Genomic DNA, 6,000 nt, shown 5'->3' on the forward strand with positions numbered 1-6,000 from the left:
AAACATTTTTCGTATATTACCAAATGGTCACCCAACTATTGTTCATTTTGAAAAATTGTCCTCCAATTAACAAATCTTGACAATTTCGTCCCTATTTAACACATTGCAATAAATAGTGGGTCTTGTAGTATACATTGTTTGTAGAGTGGGCCAAAATGGGTATTGAGGCTAAATAGGAACTGGGATCATAATTGCTTCTTGCAACCGGTCTCGACCAAAAACCCATGGCCCACCCTGCACTATGTGTTTTATGGTGAGTTAGTTTAACATTACTATTATGAACAAGTAATAGAAGAGATCTTAGGGTGTGGGGATTTGTTAAGATATTCAATCGATTTTAAGTAGAAAGCATGCTACAATATGGTTCTATAGCATGCTTTATAAATAACTTGTCCTTACAACCAATAGCTTCTTTAAGGTACTCTCTCGAAATGTAGAATAGCGTACAGTCATAGACTAAGCCTTCATATCTTTATGCAAGGCTGAAGTCTTGACACTGACTCAAACTATTCCTTATATAAGCTAAATGGAGTGAAAACGAGTCTCTTCGATTTTAAGTAGTTCTCCCGAGCCTACTTCCATATCATTCAAGTTGACATGTGTTTGTTGGTTTATCTCTAAATCCAAAACTTTAACACTTTTAACAAGTGATCAACTTGTCCATGGATGATATTTTTGCAACACTCAAGTTATATTTTTAGCCTACCATACTTGAAATAATAAAATTAATTGTATAAATAATAAAACATATTTAAATGAAGTAAATGAAATAAATGCTAAAGAGAATTACAAAGATTAAATAAGACTTCTTGAATTTAGAGAGAATGTAAAGATACTTTTATTCTTCAATTTCATAATCAAGTTAACTTCTAAATTGTTTGCCTTAAAATACCAAGTATCTCATCCTTTATATAGTAGGAAAAGAGGACATAAGGACCAAAAGATAAAGCCATTATCCAACTTTTTACATTATCCAAAAGATAAAGCCATGTTATCCAAAAGATAATACAAAGAGAATATTTTATCCTTCTACTATGAAATCTTTAAATCATCAGGAGATGAGTTGCCAAAAAGGTGGATAGGATATCAAAATATCCTCCGTACTATTATCCAAAATGCTCCTGGAATCATCCTCCAGCACATGTCGTAACATACTTCTACTAAATCACCTATTTACATAGCTTTTTCCCAAAAATTAGCACATACCCAAAAGGTAAACATGTTTATTACATCAATCCAGCTCCAATATAAAAAAGATACAAAAATAAAATAAAAATATTCAATTTGTGGAATTTTGAAAAACTAAAACAGATAAATAAAATAAGAAAAGGTGTAAAAGCATCAAATCATCAAATAATTTGATGCTTATATAAAATCCCAAGTTCTAATACCTTGTCATTTTAACAGTAAAGTTCCATTTTAAGATGTGAATTTTAATGCTTTCCAATTGGATGCTTGCGGTTACTCTAAACATGAATGTAGTTTTATATATTTTTCTAATAACATGCGATCATTATTGATTCTTTCATAAATATTCAATTATATCATCAATTATATAACAAAAGGTTACTTAGGTGGTTAGCTTCATCTATTTGCTTTAGGCATCCACTGCCCTTGATGCACACTTTGTTTTAACTTCAGCATCCATTGCCACTGATGCTTTAGCTTCCTCGTGATCATTTGGATTAAGTATCTATCATTCTCAACAAATTGCCACTGAAAATAACATGAACACCATTATGCCATACAACTAAAAATTTAAAAATGACTATAAACAAAACTGCACAAATTTGAGCATAAGGGTACAAAAATGGGAAAAATAAACAAGTATGCTGAATTAATGTATGACAGGATAGAGAACCCACTCACCAAAATTCCAACCACCCTTAGATTGGAACAAAAAGGTTGATAAGTTTTAGGGTAATTCCAGCAAAAATGATAGCAATTAACATCACAACCCAATTAATTCAGAACCATGTAAACGTGAATGAATCAACAATTTCCACACTCACCACTAGTCATATAACATGAGGTTTCCACCATCAAAGCAAATGAAGCAAACATCTTCCTCGCTCGATCAACTGTTCCTCGAGAAAATTGAGGGTGTTACAAGGATCTAGTGGCTTGAGTTCAACCACTATCCTACCGCATATATTAAAAATAATGCATCATGTGTCAATAGTAAGATACATCAAGGGATGAAAGTAAGATACATCAAGGGCGATATCACACACACACACACACATAAAAAATTGCTTTAGTTTCTATACTATCAGAAATAACAAAACTCTCCTCTAGATTCAAGTGAATCAAGTAAGATGCCAAGAGAATGTGACATATTTACTTACCATATCATTATCTAAAACCATATTTGAAAAACATGTAGAAAGTATTACAATTCAAATGTTTTCCAAACTCCCTAGATTAATGCATGAATCAGGGGGAGTAGTAGACAAAAAGGGGAGTCAACTATATACTAATATTGATATGTTTATGCTCTTTCCTTCACCCAATATTTTATTTTTTCCATTGGGTTTTGTTTCTTCGTGTAAGGTTTTAGGGAGGCAACATGTTATATGCCATCCTAGTTTCCTAACTTTCATGATTAATGTATGAATCTAAGAAATTATTAGACTGAATTAAAAGTCTATATATTGCAAAGAAGATGGTCCGTTGTACTCTTTCCTTCATCTTATTTTTATTTTTTTCCACTGGGTTTTTATTTGGACGTAAGGTTTTAACTAGGCAACAATTCTACAGCATCATCCCTTCAACTCGACACAAGGAGAAGTCTTGTAGGATAAATGTGTCATCATATAAAGGATATGTAGAGATAGAAATAGAGATAGAGATAGAGATAAATATTGTAACCACTAGCATAACGGTAAATCGTATGTTTTGTAGTGTCAGCTGTTATGAAGCCTCTTTTAGGCAAATGTTTACAGGATGATATAGGGGATCAATAAGCCTTTGGCATAGGTGTTACGGGCATTTGAACAACAAAGCTATTAGAACCATGCAATTCAAACAAATGATGAAAGGGTTACCTTAACTACAAGGGCAAATGAAGGTGTGTAAAGTGTGCAATGTTGGTAAGCAACATCGGGAGACCATACAGAAGAAGAGTTAATGGAGAGCATCAAAGAGGCTCGAGTTCAATCATGCAGATTTATGTGGTCCTATATCTCTTATATCTTAAAGTGGCAAGAGGTACATATTGGTATTTGTAGATGATTTTTCACGCAAGACTTGGGTATATCTTCTTTTTGAAAAAAAGACGCTTTTGAGATGTTTAAAAGATTCAAAAACTTTGTTGAGAAAGAAGTGGGGAATGCTTTCAATCAATTTTGTGAAGCACACGGGATCAAGAGGTAGTCGACCGCTGCTTACACCCCACAACAAAACGAGGTGGCTGAAAGAAGAAATAGTACCATAATGAACATGGTCTGATGTTTGCTGACAGAAAAGGGAATGCTGAAGTATTTCTGGCCTAAAGCTGTGAAGTGGATGTGTCATGTACTCTGTAGGATCTTTATGAATGCTGTGAATAATATGGTGACAGAAGAGTGTTAGAGCGGGATTAAGCCTAATGTTGACTATTTTAGGTGTTTGGATGCATTGGACACGTACATATACTTGAACAATGGAGAACAAATCCTGATGATAGAACAATTGGTATCAGATCAAATTCAAATTGATTTGAAGAAGATTTGAGCAAAATTTTGAAGTTTTTTAAGTTCTTGAAAAGTCGACTGTTTCAATTTTTGATTTTGATTAATTTGTTGTTAAAAAGTTGTTAGACTGTCATCATAAATCAATTATGTGAAGTTTCAACAACAAATGTGAAGATTTGATTGTTGAATTTGAAGTTTTTGTGATTCTTGAAGTGTTCGAACTCGAACACTGGTTCTTGAAGTTTTTGATCAAATCTTGTTATTTGATCCAATTTGATGTTAATTGTCATCATTAAATTTGTCTTTGTACATATTTTGACATTCATAACCAAGGTCTAATCATGATCTGTTGAGTTTTTGTGATTTCAGGTTTTATTTGATCAAGATCCAAATATATCGCATGTTCTTCAAGATATCACGTGTTCTTTAAGATATATTGCAGGGATCCAAGTTATCGCATGACAAAGAGAGTATATCTCACAAGACTCGTGTGTAAGTTTACTATTTATAGGTCTATATCGTGCGACATATATTGTTATCTCACGAAGAGGTGTGCGATATACGGGTATATCACAGAAGCTATATGCTATAAGGTTACTATTCACTCATTTGTCGTGTGATATATTGTGATATCACATATAAAGGTTGTGATAAGTTATTGTTCATTGCAAATATAAGTATTGGTTGATCAAGACCTGTGTGATATCCTATATGTAGTATTGTGCGATATATGTGCTTCAATGTTGATGTATTGTGCGACATACATGCATAGTCTTGTAGTGGTGTGCGATATACATGTAGCTGGACCCCCATGCTAAGTCGCAGTAGGGGGACACTCTTCATTTCTTTCTGTCAAAGTTTTCAAATCTTCTGATAATCATTTTGATTAACGATCATTTGGTCAAGTAACAAGCATTCATATTTTTTTAGTGTGTTCAAGAACTGATTTGTTGTTTTCGATTTTTTACAGGATTATATCAAAATGTCTAAAGAACTTAGAATAATTAAACTAGATACTCCTGAAGGTCAATACTATATGGGATGGGTAGAGACAACTACAAAACTTAATGATTTACATGAGAATACAAAGTTGTGGAAAATTAAAATCTTCAACTTAAGAAAAAGATCTCTGAGTTTGAAAATAAATCAGATTTTGAGAAAAAAGATTTTGACTATGAAAAGAAAAGTGGTGAGTACTCCAAGAAAATTTTTGAACTTGAAAAGGTTCTAGATAATGAGAAAAATAAATTTTAGCTTGAAAGAAAAGTTTTTGAAAACAAAATCAAATCTTGTGAGATTACGACTTTGAAACATTCAAAACAAGTTTTGGATTTTGAGAAGGTTGTCGTATTATGAAGAAGTAAGTTTGAAAATGAAAGGATAGATTTTGAGAAGAAAAGTTTGGATCTTACTAAACAAATTTCTAATCTTTAGAAAATGCTAGAAGATGAACCAAAAGGTTTTGCAAGTGAAAGAAGATTAATTAAGAAAAAGAATGTTGGATTCTTTAAAGAGATATCTGGTTAAAATATAAAAGTTTCTTTTATGTCAATTACCAACACACCCTCCTTCATGGATTTACGAATCTAAAGCTTTCAAAAAAATTATTTGTATTGAAAACAGATCTTGTGTCTTAACAAAGTTTGAGATCTAATTTACAAAAGAAATTTGATTTGAATGTTGGAGAAAGAAATGTTTTATTTGATAAAGTCAAAGAACTTGAACATATAATTTTCAAATCTAAGTGGATAACCAAAGAGAATTTAGAAAAGGTTGTATCTTCTGAACAAATTAGTCCCGATACTACTGTTCTTTCATCGTATAATGATTCAACTGATACTGATTTTGTGTTATCTTATATAATTGCTTTTATGAATTGACCATTTCTCTCCAAGCAGTGTCTGTAAGAATAACTATTCTTCAAGTGTCAAATCAAACAGTTATTCTAACAGATACTCCAAGTCAAATATAATTTTCAAGATATTAGACTCATAATTCTAATCTATTTCATAACGATTTTGTTGCTCATTTGGATAATCTTTTTAAGAAAGTTAAGATGGTTTGGAGAAAGAAATTAATTACAAAGGACAATGATGGAACCAAGTTTCATAAATCTCTTGTAGTTGATACAAGATCATTTGTTTTCAGGACTGATATGCCTTGTTTTATCAGATCTATAAATAAGTTGACCAGTGTGAGCCAAGAAAAGGTTTGTTGTTCAACATGTGGAACAAATAAGTCAATCAAAACTATGTGAATAGATGGTATGATACTTACAATATCCCCGATTCCCCAATTAATGGTTTTAAAGCTAACTTCCAAGATC

Source organism: Cynara cardunculus (assembly GCF_001531365.2).
Source record: "Cynara cardunculus var. scolymus isolate 2C chromosome LG 7, CcrdV1, whole genome shotgun sequence".
Classification (NCBI taxonomy): Eukaryota; Viridiplantae; Streptophyta; class Magnoliopsida; order Asterales; family Asteraceae; genus Cynara; species Cynara cardunculus.